We start from the raw sequence: 18,183 nt of genomic DNA, 5'->3' as shown, positions 1-18,183 counted from the left end.
CTATGCAGTAGGCAATGAGAATGGATAAATATAGCCATGTTAATAACTGAAATGGGCAGCTAGGTGGCATAGTAGATAAAGCACTAAGCCTGGAATCAGTAAACTCATCTTCATGAGTTCAAATCCAACCTCAGACACTTATTAGCCCTCTGACCATGGATGACTCATTTAAGCTGGTTTGCCTGAGTTTTTCATCTGTACATTGTTCTGGAGAAGGAAATGCAGTATCTTTGCCAAGAAAACCCCAAAATGGCATCAAGAATATTCAGACACCATTTACATGAGTACACAATAAAAACAAAATAAATTACATCCAGCCTGATTTTCTCCGTCACTAAAAAGAAAATGAGACATGCAACATCAACTGTGTGTGTATGCGTGCACGCATGTGAATGTTTATATGTGTATGTGTGTATTTAAGCCACATCTATGTGTCCTAGAGGATTAAGCTTATTTCTACATGCATTACAACAGTCTCTTGGAGAAACTGAGTTCTGAGCTGATAAGCAGGAATCAGAAAGATAACTTGACTCTTGCTGTGCTTGTATAGAAATTGATGTGCTGAGATCTTCCTGAAGTTGTGAGATCATCTCGGAGCATCAAAAAGTGCTTCAAGTTTGCTTGCACAGATAGTCAATACTTGAACTGAGATTAGTGATCGGCAGTAGATGGTACTATCAGCACTTTAAATAGAAGAAAAAACAGGAGATTGCGATGCCATCAAAATTGATATAAACATCCGTGGAAGCTTTGTGAGATGTACTGCACCAGAGAACATATTGGCCATGGGAATAATCACAATCAATCAGGCTACAATGCTCTCAGATTTACATAATGCTTTGTTTCCAACAACCCTTTAACGTGGGTCTGGCAGGTTTTATTCTGGCTACGCTCTTTGTAGCCTTATCTGTATCCCTTTCTGTAGGTGCCAGATGTGTCTTTTAATTTAACTTTCTTATCTTCAGGTTCTCTTTATCTCCCTATTGTTTCTATGCTACAAGCAAAGTGTCCTGACCACCGTCATAGTCATATTTACAACTTATCAACGAACCCTGCCATTCCCTCAAGTTTTCATCTGCTAGGGAAAGGATTCTTGGAAGATGGTAGAGCAGGTCAGACAATTCCAAGCCTCAAGATTTCCCCCACAAAAGGGTTAAAATAGCACCTTAGGGCAAACAAAGTGTGGGAGGAGATAAATAAGAACAGGGACATAACCTGGTCCTGCTGGGAGAATTTAGAAGATCAGAAGAAAAATCCAAGGATGAGATTTGGTCCCTGTGAAGAGAGGCCCCATCCCACAAGAAGGTATTGCAAAAATAGTTATTATCACCAAAAATGCATAGGCAAAGGAGAAAGAATCCAACCATAGAAATGACTGGGATTCATTTTCAGAGGATGATATGAAAGTAAGGAAACTCCCCAAAAGTGGTTTCAAATGATCACCTGCCCAAAAAGAATTCATAGAAGATCTTAAAAAATACTTTAAAATCAAATGACAGTTATGGAGGAAAAACTAAATAATAATAATAATGATAATGATAATAATAATTGTCCAAGAAAAAACAAAAAATGTATGAAAGGAAAGTCAATCAATTACAAAAGTAGATTCAGAATTTTTTTATAAGTATAATTTATTTATTTATTTATTTTTAAGCAATCGGGGTTAAGTGACTCGTTCAAGGTTACATGGCCAGTTATCTCTGGGTGTGGTGCTGAGTGTCTGAGCCCAGGATTCGATCTCCAGGTCGCTCCCAACACTGGAGCCGGTGCTCTTACTCGCTGAGCCACCTGGCCGCCCCTAGATTCAGAATTTTAAGGAAGGAAATGGCCACTTTGAAAATTAGAATTGTGCAAAGTAAAACAAACCAGTGAAATTATAAGCGATTAAGAAATAATTAAATAATATAGAAATTATGAAAAAATAGAAGAGAAAATGAAACTTTTCATAAGAAAGTAACTGACTTGGAGAATAGATCAAGAAGAGAAAATATAAAAATAACTGAACTAATTGAAAGTTATGATCAACAAAAGAATCTTGATAAAACAATACAACAAATAATTGAAGCAAATTGTGCTAAAGCATTAGAACAAGGAGGGAAAGCAGTAATAGAAAAACTAAATCAATCTTCACTTAAAAGAAATCCTATGAGGAAGGCTTATAGAAATATCATAGCCAAATTCTAAAATCCTCAACTCAAGGAAAAATATTAAAAGTATTAAGATTAGAGCAATTTAAATATGATGGTGCCGTAGTTAGAAGTAAACAAGATCCAGCAACAGAGACATTAAAGGACTATTAGTCTTGGAACACACCATATCAAAGAGCAAAAGAACTGGGGCTTTGACAGAAAATATCATGCACTGCAAAGTTAAGCATTATGCTCAATGAAAAAAATGTACATTTGATAAGCTCACAAGCTTTCAAGATCTGATAAAAAAAATCCTGAACTTAGTAGAAGATTTGACATACAAGAACCAAGAGAAATATAATGCACATAATAAAGCGTGGTTATAAGTGATCCATAAGGAAAAACTGTTTACTTTTATATATGTAAAATATATGTCTTAGATTCTTATTAATAATTGGTTAGTTTAAGAAAGGTTGGGATAAAGTGAGTATGGTATGAATTTAAAAAGTAAACCAATTTAAGAACTGCTTAAAAGAGTAATTACTTTATACAAATGAGGTGCAAGAGGAGGAATTGATACAGTATAGTTAGATGGGGAGGAGGACTGGTAGTTTTGGCAACCAGCTTTCATCAGGAATGGGTTTAAGAGGGAACAATACATACATATTTAGAAGAGTATAAAAGTCTTCTAAATTCAGAAGAAATAAAAAAAAAACAGGGAAACAGAGGAGAGGACAAGGGAGGAAACTTTAGAGGGAAGTCTGAGGGAATAGTCAAAGTGGGGTTATAGAAGGATGTTTAGATTGATAGGAATCCCTATAAATATAGTGAAGGTATCCTTGAAGGGTGGTAGTTAAGTAACAGGGGGAATGTAGTGGGTAAAAGTAAGATAGATGAGGCAGGAGGGATAAGAAACAGACATGCACAAATATAAAAAACAAAGATCGGTAGTAGAATATGTTTGGGAAAGTATATGTCTATATATGCATATGTGTATGTATAAATTTAAAGCTTTAGAGAAACATATCTAAACTTCATTGTAGCCTTCTAGGGAGGTGGGGGAGGGAAAAAAAGTAAAAGTGCACAGCAGACAACAAAAGAAAACTTAAAAGGAAGCAAAGAAAGATAGACCATTCTCAACACATGTATTATTTATTATTGTAGCAGCAAGCACCCCAAGCGTCCTCAGGATTTGCTGCCAGCACAGGTTCTTGGATCTGCTTTGTTAAAGGAAAGAAACTCAAAATAGGTTAACAAGCTTACTTTAATCAGTCAGACATATATCGTTTACCTTGTTCAGGGGAAAAAGGTCATCACCCCAAACTTCAAAGTATACAGGCAGAATTATCAAGACAGAAACAGATCAAGTAGACAGATTTCCAAGCTGTCCAACCATTACATCCATACCCAGTCAACATCTGGGTTTTTCAAAGCCGGGGGGCCTTTGGACAACAGTTTCCCAGAATCCATATCAAATCACAGAACACTTCTCAAAGTGAGCCCCCAAAACAAAGCCTCACATCAGGGCTTATATAGCCTTCTCCTGGCTCAGAGAATGTAACAACCTTCTGGACCCACTGGCCAATCAAGAAGTATCTACTGAAAAACAAGCCTCCCACCCCAGGCTCCAGGTGCAGTTTAGCCTAGGGGCAGGGAAGATCTTCAAATCTGCATTCCCATTGCAATTATACGGACTTTCATGAAATGAAAATTTATCCCCACATATTTTTGAATCCTCTCTTACCTTCTGCTCTGCACACAAGCATATTTTTTTTCTTTTTATTTAAACTCCACTTTTTAAGTTTATGGCCTGCTTTTGTTTCTTTTCTCTATTGTATATTTGTTTTCTTACCCTTGAGTTTAATATATATATATATATATATATATATATATATATTTTAAAATTAAATGTTTTCATGCAGCAGGTCTCCCTTTTTCCTAGCTCACCCTATTTAATCCAACTTCCTCACATCCCACCTCTCAACCTCTTCAAATCTGACTGTTGACCCAATCACTCAAATGAAACTAAACACCTTGGGCTACCAATAATATCTTAACTGCTAAATCCAATAGTTTTATCTGTCCTCATCCATCTTGACCACTTTTTTATTTATTTATTAACTTTTAGTTTTAAAACTTTCAGTTCCACAAGCTTTTGAGATACAAATTCTCTCCTCCTCATTCTCCACCCTCACTCCTATGACAGCTTGTAATCCCATATAGGTTCTACAAATACCTTCTCATTAAACATTAGTCAAGTTATAAAGAAGGATTATAACCAATGGAATGAACAATGAGATAGAAGGAACAACGTAAGAGAGAGGGAGAGAGAGAGAGAGAGAGAGACAGAGAGAGAGAGAGAGAGAGAGAGAGACAGAGAGACAGAGAGACAGAGAGAGAGAGAGACAGAGAGAGAGAGAGACAGAGAGAGAGAGAGAGAGACAGAGAGAGAGAGAGAGAGAGACAGAGAGAGAGAGAGAGAGAGAGAGAGAGAGAGTGAGAGAGAGAGAGAGAGAGAGCAAGTACTTTGCTTCAATCTGGATCCAGGCTCTGGATATGGACAGACCTTTTAGCCATCATGAGTCCTTTGGAGCTGTCTTATAACCTTGCATTGCTGAGAAGAGCCCAGTCTATCAAACTTAATCATCACAGATATGATCTGTGTGTAATTGTGTACAATGTTCTCATGGTTCTGCTCCTCTAACTCAGCATCAGTTTATATAAACCTCTCCAGGTCATTATGAAGTCCAGGAGCTCCTTATTTTTTATAGCACAATAGTATTTCATTACACTCATAAAACACGACTTATTTAGCCATTCCCCAGTTGAAAGAAATCCCCTTGAAAAGAGCTGCTATAGATATTTCTTGTACATATGAGTACTTTTCTGACTTGTATGATCTCTTTGAGATATAACCCTTAAAGTGATATTTCTGGGTCAGAGGGTATGCACATTTTAATAGTCCATTTGGTGACAGTTCCAGGTTACTCTCCAGAATAGTGGAATCAATTCACAACTCCACCCATAATGCATTATTGTACCAATTTTCCCATATCTTCTCCAACATTTATCATTTTACTTTTTCTTCATGTTAGTCAATCTGACAGGTGAGATATGGTACTTCAGTGATGTTTTAATTTGCATTTTTTGAATCAGTAGTGATTTAGAGCATTTTTTCATATTGTTATAGATATCTTTAATTTCTTCCTGTAAAAACTTCCTGTTCATATTCCTTAACCATTTGTTAATTGGGAAATGAATTTCTTTCTTTGAGATTTGACTCAGTTCTCTGTATATTTTAGAAATGAGGCTTTTATCAGAGACAATGGTTGTAAAAAGCCTTTCATAATATTCTGCTTCCTTGTAATCTTGGTTACATTGCCTTTATTTGTACAAAAACTTTGCAATTTAATGAAATCAACATCATCCATTTTACATTTCATAATGTTCTCTATCTCTTGTTTGGTCATAAATTCTTCCTTTCTCTATAAATCTGACAGGTAAACTATTACTTGCTCTTCCAGATTGCTTACAGTATCAACCTTTATATCTAGATCATGAACCCATTTAAAATTTATTTTGATATATGATATAAGATATTGGTCTATGCTCCATTTCTTCCATACTATTTTCCAGTTTTCCAACATTTTTTGTTAAATAATGGGTACTTATCCCAGGAGCTTGAGTCTCTGGGTTTATCAAAACAAAAATTTCCCATAGACATTGACTACTGTGTCTTTTGTATCTTATCTCTGCCACTGATGCTCTACTCTATTCCTCAACCAGTACCAAATAATTCTCATACCAGATTAAAATCTGGTATTGCTGGAACATATGTCCTAACATTTCTTTTCATTAATTTCCTTGATATTCTGAAGCTTTTGTTCTTCCAGATGAATTTTGTTACCATCTTTTCTATCTTTATAATTTTTTGCATAGATTGATTGGTATGGCACTAAATAGATAAATTTACTTATTTAAAGTCTTTTTTTGTTATATTAGCTTAACTTAACCATGAGAAGCTGATATTTTTTTCCAGTTATTTACATCTGACTTTATTTGTGTAAAAAGGGTTTTGTAATTGTGTTCATATAGTTTGCTATGTTTGTCTTGGTAGGTATAATCCCAAATATTTAATTATGTCTATAGTAATTTAAAATGGAATTTCTATTTTTTTTTTACTGCAGTTGGATTTTGTTAGAAATATATAGCAATGCCAAGAATTTATGTAGGTTTATTTTATATCCTGCAGCTTTATTTAGATTATTTATTATCTCAAGAAGTTTTTTTTTACCTGATTTTCTTGGATTCTCTAAGTATATCATCATATCATCTGCAAAGAGTGATAGTTTAGTCTCTTCTTTGCCAAACCTGATTCCTTTATTTCTTTTTTCTTCTCATTGCTACAGCCAACATGTCTAACATTACAACCAACAAATTGAATGAGAGGTGATAGTGGACATCCTTGCTTCACCTTTCCCTGATCTTATTGGAAATGCTTCAAGCTTATCTCCATTACATATAATAAGGTTGTGGTTTTGGATAGATGCTACTTATTATTTTAAGGAAGAATCTATTTATTTCCATGCTTTCTAGTGTTTTAATAGGAAGGGTTATTGTAGTTTCTCAAAAAAAAATAATATCACATACCAACAAAGACTGTATAAAATTAGAATATAAAGGTAAAATAAAAGAGATAATATTTGTAACTTGCTTTACAAAATTTAAAGCACTCCATAAATTCTAGATATTGCTATTAAGGTTTTTTTTTTTTCGATCCTGCTTACAAAAGCCTTTCTTAGGTGCTTATGGCATCCAATCATTGCCTCAAACAATCATCTTGTATTTCATAATGCTCCCAGATAATGTTCAAACAAGTAGAACAAAAGCTGGTAATAACCATCCCCTCCTTTTATTCACCTTTTGTCACTTGTCAACTTTGTCACTTCTCAAACTTTTCCATCTGCATTGTGACCTCATCATTCAATTGCATCCCCTGTTTCTAAAACATTTAGTAACTTCTTCTATGACACATGGCCTTTTCTGAAACTTGTCTATCTGAAAACAAATCTAGTCTCAGATATTTACTAGCTGTGTGACCCTGTGCAAGCCACTTAACCCTGTTTACCTCCGTTTCCTCATCTATATATGAACTGGAGGATAAAGAGATAAACCACTTCAGTTTCTCTGACAAGAAAACCTCAAATGGGATCATGAAGTGTTGGACCTAACTGAAAGAACAAATGAAAAATCCAAACAGTAGGTGTAACCCCAGGCTTCATCCTTGGCTCTTTTCTCACTCTGTACTCTCAGTGACACAATCACTTTCCAAGTGTTCAATTATTTCCAATCAATGTATGTTTCTTATATCTTTCTATAGCTTCCACCTTTCACCTTGTTCAGAAGCTCTAAGTTATGAATTACCAACTTTCCATTACATCTCTCAAGTTAGATATGCCCTATATATCTTAAACTCAACATTGACAAAAGTGATCTCATCATCCCAAAACTACACCTCTTGCAAACCTCCTACCATTTTAATGTGGCCCTCAGGTGGCACAGTGAATAGAGCTCTAGGTCTATAGTAAGGAAGACTCATCTCCCTGAGTTTGAATCTGACTTCAGACACTTATGAGCTCTGTGACACTTATGAGCTCAGTTTCTTCATTTGTAAAATCACCTGGAGAAGGAAATGGCAAACCATTCCAATATCTTTGCCAAGAAAACAATCAACAACAAACACCCCATTACTCTAGGAGCCTTGGTTTACAATCTTATAGTCAACATGAACTCTTGCCTATATTTTCCTTCACCTCCCTGTTCACTAAGTTGGTAAGTCTCAGCAAATCTGCTGAACTCTGCTGTCTTATAATACTTCTTACAATTCAACCAGTTCAAATGCTGCAATTTCATAAATGAACTACAAAAATAGGCTGTTCTTTGTTCCCTTTGCCTCCTTTCTCTCCCCTCTTCAAAGTGTTCTCCTGTCAGATGCCAACTTCATATTCTTATTATCCTCAGTAATTCAGCTCACTCTGGTGAAACAAAGCTTCTCTGAATTCCCAATACCTAATACAGCGTGTGTATGTGTGTGTGGTTGTATCTGTGTGCGTTTCAGTGTGTGTGTTTGGATGCTAAAGATTTCCCCACTCTTTCTCTTGTATCTGTAATTTGATTTTAGTATTCTTCTCTGCATATTCTTTACTTTCTAGGGGACCCAATATCTTTGCTATCATCTGTATTTTAAAGTTATTATTTTTTTTTACTTATTTAGTATAATATTCCCCAATAACATATTAAAAATTAAATAATCATTTTAAATTTCCAATTCTTAGCACTACAAAAAGCTGCTATCTATGTTTTTGTAAAAACATGTACTTTCCTTTTTTCTTAGATCTTCTTCGGATACATTTCCTCGTACTAGTATTGCTAGGTCAAAGGGTATACATAGTTTTATAGTCTAGTTCATGACCCCACCAATAGTGCATTAGGGTCCCAGCTTTTCCACATCTCTTTAAGTATTTATGATTTTCCTCTTCTGTCATGTTAGACCACAAGGTAAGTGTGAGGTGGCATCTCAGAGTGGTTTTAACCAGAGTCAAGGAATCCTGCACTCTGGGGCCTGTCTACATCCTGCACATACAAGCATTATTTTTCCCTTTTCAAAACACTAAGAATAATGTCCTTACATCAATTTATTTTTTCCTAGAGTCAAACATCTGCCATGCTTGGAATAGATACCATACTCATGGTCTAATAAAAATTTCATAATAATAATAATGAATTCCATATTTAAAATAAGAATGGGGGTGGGGCAGCCAGGTAGCAAAGCAAATAAGATCACCGGCTCCAGTGTCAGGATGATCTGGGGATCGAATCCGGGCTCCGACACTTAGCACCCACCCAGAAACACCTGGCCGTGTAACCTTAAGCAAGTTACTTAACCCCAATTGATTTAAAAACACAAAAAGAATGGGGACCAATGTGTGAAAGCCCAAGAACTGAAGGAAAATCATGGATGCATCCCAAGAATTGACTGGGCTGCCAACAGTGATTGATTTGTAACTTGTGGTCTAGAATCTAATGCCTATATCTGGAGTCAGAAAGATGGCATCTGGGAACCAACCTGTGTGATTCTGAGAAATACCTCTGCAGCCACCTTTGTGAAATAATATCCCTTGATGAATAAATTTGCCATAGGTAGTGGAACTCAGCTAATTTCCCTGTGCTACTTTAAGTCTGAAAAAAGACTGGTGAGTGAGTAAAAAAAAAAAAAAAGTCCAATTTTTTCTGCTGTCTTTAGTTTGGACTAACACCCAACAATGTTTTGCTGCTTTTTAGATCTTATGCCTTCAAATGAAGAATTTTTTTTGCATGCTACATTAAAGAATTTGATTAAAAGCCAGCCAGTACTCCATGGGGTAGTAAAATACCTTTTGGTTGACTGATGCCAGAGTTTGGTCATACCAGAAGTGGTGATTGGGTCCATGGAGTTAGTTTCTCTGCCAGTGGGAAAAACCTGGCATGGGTCAGTGATGATAGTGCTGTATCAATTGCTGATGACTTTGAAAACATCATGGTTTTAGAACTGAAAACACAGCTGCTTCCACTCCTGAGTATGTCTTTTGTCTCTGAGAATGACGTGGTGGCTCCTGGCCTAATGCTGTTAATTATGATGACTATGGCTCCTTGACTTTCACATCCAAATTAGACATTCCAGAACAGAGTGTCCAGCCAGCACCACTGCTGTGGACTGCTTGTGCAACACAGACAAGACAGCTAGCACAGGGGATCTCAACACCTCACTGGACACACCATTTTAAAACAATATGACCCAAGTGTCTATTTATGGAGTGGACAAGCAATATTGCTGCAAATTTTGCCCCACAGCAGTGGAAGAAGCAAAGACAATGTGGGATTTCAAGATTTAGAGTGTTCTCTTTGAGGGCTATGAATTATGAGAGGCTGTTTCCTTTCTCTAGACTGATATATACTTGAGAGAATGCTGCTCCAGCATTTGCATGAAGATGGGAAATACCCTACCAAAAGTCAAAACTGATAAAATACCATTTGTAGATGTTTTCTTTTAACATAATTGATAAATGTATTTTTTTAAACAGTGATGTCTTTTTGATTGGCTATTTCATTCCATTCATGACCAAAGCTCCCCTCTAAGCAATTTATGGTGGAAAGTTGTCACACTAAATTAAAGGAGGGATTTTAGGTAAATTATATGCTTGATACATTTTAAAATTACTAGAAAATGGGGAAAAGGAGCCGATATGGTGGAGTAAAGACAGGAACTTGCTTAAAATCTTTTACCAACCACGTCCAATACCTGTAAAATATGACTCTAAACAAACTTTAAAGCAACAGAACCCACAAAGTGACAGAGAAAAATACATTTCACACTGAAATCAGCCTGGCAGGTTGACAGGAAGGGTCTATCATGCAGAGCTTGGAGCCAAGAACAGTCCCAAGTGAGCCGTGCGATCTGAGACTTGGGGCAGCCCTGACCAGTGGCAAAGACTGGCCAGAGCAGACTTCATGAGAGTGAATCACCAGCATTTTTATGGTTTCCAGAGTTATCAACCCATCAATGCCAAAGAGGGAGTAAAAGGTCAGTGGGGAACCCTATTGATCCAGGGTGAGAAATGAGACATGTCTGGCCCCTGCCGCCAGGCAAGAGGTAGTGAAGTCATGGAGGCTGTAACTATTGCTGCATGGATGCCTCTGAAGCTGCTGGCATGCATATCACAGGAGGACCAAGGGACCATTCAGAGGGTAATTGCTATTGCTTTGACCTACTTGGATCTGGGGCCCAGTCTTGGGTGGTAGTCCCGGGGTGAGGGATGAAAGAGTAATAGAGCTTGTGGTGGCTATAGAGAGGGAATCCTCCTCATGGCTCTGACATGACAACATGTGTGAAAACCCCAGTAATTTAGAACATAATGCTCTCCACAGTAGAAGAAGAGTTCTAACACTGAAAAGAGCTCAAAAGTAGAGTAATTGGCTGCCAAGATGAGCAAACAGATGAAGCACAATTAGACCATAGAATCCTTTTTAGGGGTCAAAAAGGATCAAAATATGAACAAGAGGGAAAAAAAAAACAAAGGCAAAACTCCTGCAGCAAATGCTTCCAAGAAAAATATGAACTGATCCCAGGTCATGGAGGAGCTCAAGAAATATTTTGAAAATCAAGTAAGAGAAGTAGAGGAAAAAATAGAAAGACAAATGAGAATTATGTAAGAAAATCATGAAAAGCATTTCAAGAGCCTGATTGAAAAAAATAACACCTTTAAAAATAGAATAAAACCAATGTGGACAAGATTGCCTTAAAAAGTCAAATTTGCCAGATGGAAAAGGGATTTTGAAAACTCACTGAAGAGAAACATTCCATCATAATTATATTAGAGAAAATGGAATTTAATGCCTTTATGAGAAATCAAGATATTGCAAAACATGTCCAAATTAATGAAAAAAAAACAGAAGGAAATGTGAAGTATCTCATTGGATTAAAAAAAAATACACTGAAATGGAAAATGGAACCAGGAGAGAAAATTTAAAAATTATTGGGCTACCTGAAAGCCATGATAAAAAACAAAGCCTATACATCATCTTTCAAGGAATTACCAAGGAAAATTGCCATGATATCCTAGAATTAGAGGGCAAAATAGAAATTGAAAGAATTCACTTATCAGCTCTTTATAAAAGATCCCAAAAAGAAAACTCCTGGTAATATTATATCCAAATCCCAGAGTTCCCAGGTCAAGGAGAAAATATTACATGCAATCAGGAAGAAACAATTTGAGTATTGTGAAAACACCATCAGGATAACACAAGACCTGGCATCTTCAACATTAAGGGATCAAAGGGCTTGGAACATGTTATTCCAGAGGTCAAAGGATCTAGGATTAAAACCAAGAATCATTTACCCAGCAAAACTGAATATGATGCTTCAAGGGGAAAAAAAATGAATTCAATGAAATAGAGGACTTTCAAGAATTCTTGATGAAAAAACCACAGCTGAACAGAAAATCTGACTTTCAAATAAATGCAAGAAGAAAGAGAAGAATGAGAAGGTAAACAGGAAAAAGAAATCAGAAGGAACTTATTAAAATTGAAATATTTACATTCCTACATGGAAAAATGATCATTGTTACTCCTGAGTCTTTTCTCAGCATGAGGATAATTGAAGGGAATATATATATATATATATATATATATGTGTGTGTGTGTGTGTGTGTGTGTGTGTGTGTGCGTGTGTGCATGTGTGTAATATATGTGCATATTTGTATGTATATATAGAAAGGTATATATGTGTGTATATATATATATATATATATGAGTTTGTGTAAATGAGTGGACATGTAAACATAGACAGAGGGCACAGGACCAGTTCAATAGGAAGGGATGATATCTAAAAGTAGAATTAATAGGTGAGAGAGGAATTTATTGGGAGAAGGAAAAAGGGAGACATAGAATAGGGTAAGTTGTTTCATATAAAAGAGGGGAGAGAAATATGTTACAATGGAGGTGAAAAGCAGGAAGGTGAAAGGGAATTAGTCAAACTTACTGTCACCGAATTTGGCTGAGGGAGATAATAAAATATACACTCAATTGGGTATCTTACTCTATAGGAAAGTGGGGGAGGAGGGAATATGGGGGGGGATGATAGAAGGGAGGGCAGATTGGGGCAGAGGGTTGTTAGAAGCAAGCACATTTGGAAAGGGATAGGGTCAAAGGAGAAAATAGAATAAGTGGGGGATGGATTAGGATGGAGGAAAATATAGTTAATCTTTCACAATATAAACAATAAGGAAATGTTTTGTATAACTTCACATGTACAACCTATATTGAATTTCTTGTCTTCCCATTGGGAGAGAGTCTGGTAACCAAAGTTTTAAAAACAAATTGTAAGGGAGCCAAGATGTTGTACAGAAGCACCAACTTGGCATCATCTCCCACTCCAGTCATTTTCAATACATGTAAAAAAACGACTCTAAAAAATTTAAAGCTACAGAACACAAAGTTACAGAGAGAAACAAATCTGCTGAAGGCAGCCTAGCAGGCCAACAGGAAGGGTCTAACAGACAAAGCTAGAAGGTAGGCACCAAACAGTGCTGGCCAGGACAGACTTCAGGAGAATGAATAACCAGCAGCTTTGGTGATTTCCAGAGTTCTCAACCCATAAACAGCAAAGATAAAGTGAAAGCTCAGTGTGGAACATTGTTGGAACAGGGGGACAGAAGAGTGTAGTCTATTCCCTGACCCCAAGGTGAGAATTAGTGAAGGCACAGCGGCAGCTGCAGTTCTTGCCTAGTGACTGCTTCTGGAGCTCCTGGCCTACAGATTGTAAGGGGAACAAGCGACCACTAAGAGGGTAATCACTCTTGCTTTAACCGGCTTGGATATGGAACAATGTATTGGGTGGTGATCCTTGGGTGTGTAGCCACAATATCAGAGCTTGCTGGAGCTGCAGGGAGGGTGCCCTCCTAATAGCTCCAGCACCTGTGAAAACCCCAGGGATTTGGGATACAGCTCTCTCCTTTCTGGAAGAAGAGGTGGACCATTGCAAAGAATTCAAAAGTCAAGTTATTGGCTAGCAATATGAGCAAGCAGAGGAAGCACAAACAGATCAATGAATCTTTTGGGGGCCAAAAGGATTAAGGCATGGAGTGGGAGGAAGACAGTGAAATCAGACCTCTTGCACCAAAAGCCTCCAAAAAAAACCATGACTACGTTACAGGCCATTGAAGGTCTCAAGAACAATTTTGAAAATCAAGTAAGAGAAGTGGAGATAAATATTGGGAAGAGAAATGAGAATGATGCAAGAAAATCAAGAAAAACTAATCAATAGCCTTCTAAAGGAGACACAAAAAGACCCTGAAGGAAATAATACCTTAAAAAAGAATAACTAAAATAGCAGAAGAGGCTCAAAAAGACAGTGATGAAAAGAATGCCTTAAGAAGCCAAATTTGCCAGAAGGAAAAGGAATTTCAAAAACTCACTGAAAAGAGTAACACCTTAAAAATTAGATTGGAGCAATTGGAAGCTAATACCATTATGAGAAATCAAGACAGTATAAAACAGATCTAAGCAATATTGCCCTGATATTCTAGAACCAGAAGGCAAAATAGTAATTGAAAGAATTCATTAATTGCCTTTTGAAAAAAGATGACAAAAAGAAAACCCCTAGGAAAATTATTGCCAAATTCCAGAGTTCCTATGTCATGGAGAAAATTATGCAAACAGTCAGAAAGAAACAATTAGAAAATTGTGGAAACACAATCATTATAACAAAAGACCTAGCAGCTTCTACTTTAAGGAATTGAATGGCTTCCAATATGACATTCCAGAGGTCAAAGGAGCTAGGACTAAAACCAATAATCACCTAACCAGCAAAACTAAGTATAATGCTATACCAAAAAAATTTGTTATTCAATGAAATAGAGGACTTTCAAGCATTCTTGATGAAAAAACCTTAGCTGAACAGAAAATTTGACTTTCAACTATAAGAAGCAAGAGAAATATGAGAAGGTATACAGGGAAAAGAAATCATAAGTAACTCATTAAAATTGAACTATTTACATTCCTTCATGGAAAACCAATAATTATAACTCATAAGACTTTTCTCAGGATGAACATAGTTGAAGGGAATATGTATATATAGTATATGTATGTGTGTATGTAGGTATGTAAATGTGTATACATACATATATGTCATATAAAGGTGGGTGCATGTGTATATAACTATATATGTGAGTGTGGTCATATATATGTGCATATATACTTAGAGGGCACAGGATGAGTTGAATATGAAGGGATAATATCTAAAAAATAAAATTAAGACATGAGAGAGGAATTTATTGGGAGGAGAAAGGGAGAGATAAATCAGGATAAACTATCTCATATAAAAGAGGCAAGAGAGAGCTGTTACAATGGAGGGGAAGAGCAGGAAGGTGAAAGGGAATGGGTCAAACTTACTCTCATTTAATTTGGCTTAAAGAAGGACTAACATACACACTCAATTGGGTATATTGCCTTACTGGAAAATAGAAGGGGGGGTAATAATAGGTGGAATGATAGAAGGGAGAGCAGATTGGGAGGGGGGTTTTTAGAAGCACACTCTTCTGAAAAGGGATAGGGTCAAAGAATAAAATAGAATAGTTTGTGGCAGGATAGGATGAAGGGAAATATATTTAGCCTTTCACAATATAACAATTATGGAAATGTTTTCTGTAACTATACATGTACAATGTATATTGAATTGATTATCTTCCCAGTGGGGGTGGGTGAAATGGAAAGAAAGAAAAAAATCTTGAACTAAAGTTTTAAAAACAAATGTTTTAAAAAAATTGTTTTTTTACATGCAACTAGGAAATAAGATATGTAGGCAATGGAGTATAGAAATCCATCTTACCCTACTAGAAAGTTATGGCAGTAGTGTAGGATAAAAGACAGAACAGATTGGATGAAGGAGTATTGAGCATGCTCGCTATATTGGAATAGGGGTAGGGGAAATACAGGGTGAAAATTTGTAAGCCAAAATCTTCTGGAAATGAATGTTGAAAACTAAAAATAAATAAATAATTTTAAAAAAAAATTTTAAATGCAGGGAAAAAAAAGACTACCTGTCTATGTTCTTTGTCTGTTTAGGTATTGATTCCTGAGGAGCTAAGTTGTATAGAGTGCCAAGTCTGTCTTATATAATTCCTAGCTGTGTGAACATGGACAAGTCACTTAAGCCTATTTACCTCATTTTCCTCAACTAAAAAATGAGCTGGAAAAATAAATGACAAATCACTTCATTATCTCTGCCTAGAAAATTTCATTCAATGTCCATATTTTCCCTGAAGTATTATACTCACTTTTCCTGGGTAAATGATTCTTGGTTTTAATCCTAGCTCCTCTGACCTACAAAATATCATGTACTAAGCACTATGATGCCTTCATCTAGAAGCTGCTAGATCTTGTGTTATCCTGATTGTGTTTCCACTTCTTGACTGCTCATAATGTTTTCTCTTTGACCTGGAAACTCTGGAGTTTGACTATAATAGTCCTAGGAGTTTTATTTTTGGGATCTTTTTTCAAAAGGCAATTTGTGAATTCTTTCAATTTCTATTTTGCCCTCTGGTTCTAAAATATCAGGGCAAATTTCCTTGAGAATTCCTTGAAGGATGATGTATAGGTTCTTTTTGTGATCATGGCTTTCTGGTAGTACAATAGTTTTAAAATTATTGCCCCTGGACCTAATTTCTAGGTCAGTGGTTTTTCCAAGGAGATATTTCATATTGCCTTCTATTTTTTCACTTGTTTGGATATGTTTTACAGTATCTTGGTTTCTCATAATGTCATTATCTTCCATTTTCTCCAATCTAATTTTGAATGAATTATTCCCTTGAGTGAGTTTTTGAAATCCATTTTTTTTAAAATCTGGTAAATTCAGCTTTTTAAGGCATTCTTCTCCTCATTGGCTTTTTCACCCTCTTTTGCAATTTGATTTATTCTATTTTTAGGTGTTATTTTCTTCAGTGAAGCTGTTGACTCATTTTTTTTAAAGCAATTGGGGTTAAGTAACTTGCTCAAGGTTACACGGCCAGTTATTTCTGGGTGTGGTGCTAAGTATCAGAGCCTGGATTCGATCCCCAGGTCATCCTGACACTGGAGCTGGTGCTCTTACTCGCTGAGCCACCTAGCCGCCCCAACTGTTGACTCATTTTTCATGATTTTCTTACATCAGTCTCATTTGTCTTCCAAATTTTTCCTTTAGCTCTCTTACTAGATTTTCAAAACCCTTCTGGAGCTCCTCCATGGCTTGCAATCCATTCATATTTTTTGGAGGTTTTTGCTGCAGAAATTTTTCCTTTGTTGTCTCCTTCTGGTTCGATGTTTTGATCCTCTTGGTCCCCAAAATGTATTCTATAGTCTGATTGTGCTTCCTTTGTTTGATCATCTTGCCAGTCAATTACTTGACTTTTGAGCTCTTTGCAGTGGTAGAACTCTGCTTCCAGAATGGAGAGTGCTGTGTTCCAAATTCCTAGGGTCTTGCACAGCTGTCGTCAGAGTTTTTTTGTTGTTGTTGTTTTTGTTTTTGTTTTTGTTTTTTCCCCAGGTGTCTGCCTCAAAACTGTGAGGACTTTCTCTCCACATCCTTAACAAGCTCTGCCCCACCAGTGCTCCTCAACCCAGCACAACCCCCCAAGACTGTGACCCAGATCTAAGCAGGACAATGCAAGAGAATCCTGTCTCAGTGCAAGAAGACAGATTCCTGCAAATACCCTCTAGAAAGTCACTTGGTTCCCTTATGATGTGTAAGCCTGGAGGCAGAAGCAGCAGCATCAGTTGCAGCCACCTTAACCTCTATTGCCCCTGGGGCAGGAGCCTGACTATGCTCCTCTCTCACCCAGGATCAACAGTGTTCTCCACTGACCTTTTACTTTCTCTTTGGGATTTATGAGTTGAGAAGTCTGGAACCCCTCATAGCTGCCAGTGATTCACTCTCCAGAAATCTTCTCCAGCTAGTTAGTGCAACTGGCCTTGGACCATGTGGCTCACATCACATTGTACTTGGCTCCCAGGTGGCCTGCCAGACTATCTTCCATGGAGGATTTTTCTGTCTGTGTCATTTTGTGAGTTTTGTAGCTCGAAAATTTGTTTAGAATCATATTTTCCAGGTATTCAAGGTGGTTGGTGAAGAAGCTCAAGAATGTTCCTGCTTTTACTCCACTATCTTGGTTCCATTCTTGATATTAACTTTCATATTTAAAACATTTATCCATTTTTATCTTATCTTGTTTATGGTGTGAGATGATATTTTATGCCTTGTTTCTGTCAAACTACTTTTCAGTTTTCCCACATATGTCCAATACTAAGTTCTTACCCCCAAAGCTTGTATTTTGCATTTTATCGACCACTAGATTATTATGTACATTTACTACAGTGTATTGAATAACTATCTATTCCACAGATCCACCCTTCACTTTCTTAGACAGTATCAGATTATTTGGATAACCACCATTTTTAATATAGTTTGCAATTTGCAACTGGTAGC

The 18,183-nt window shown here is 36.6% G+C and overlaps 1 pseudogene; it reads left to right on the top strand.

Moving 5' to 3' along the window:
• Positions 1 to 8,653: 8,653 nt before the first annotated feature.
• LOC138145425 (actin-related protein 2/3 complex subunit 1A pseudogene) lies at positions 8,654 to 10,060 on the top strand (annotated as a pseudogene).
• Positions 10,061 to 18,183: the final 8,123 nt, after the last annotated feature.

This window comes from Petaurus breviceps, unplaced genomic scaffold (assembly GCF_028583685.1).
Source record: "Petaurus breviceps papuanus isolate PSGF00001 unplaced genomic scaffold, PetGlider_PUasm1.0 90737, whole genome shotgun sequence".
NCBI classification, from domain to species: Eukaryota; Metazoa; Chordata; class Mammalia; order Diprotodontia; family Petauridae; genus Petaurus; species Petaurus breviceps.
The sequence above is the reverse complement of the archived record's forward strand: the minus strand, read 5'-3'. Positions and strand labels throughout refer to the sequence as shown.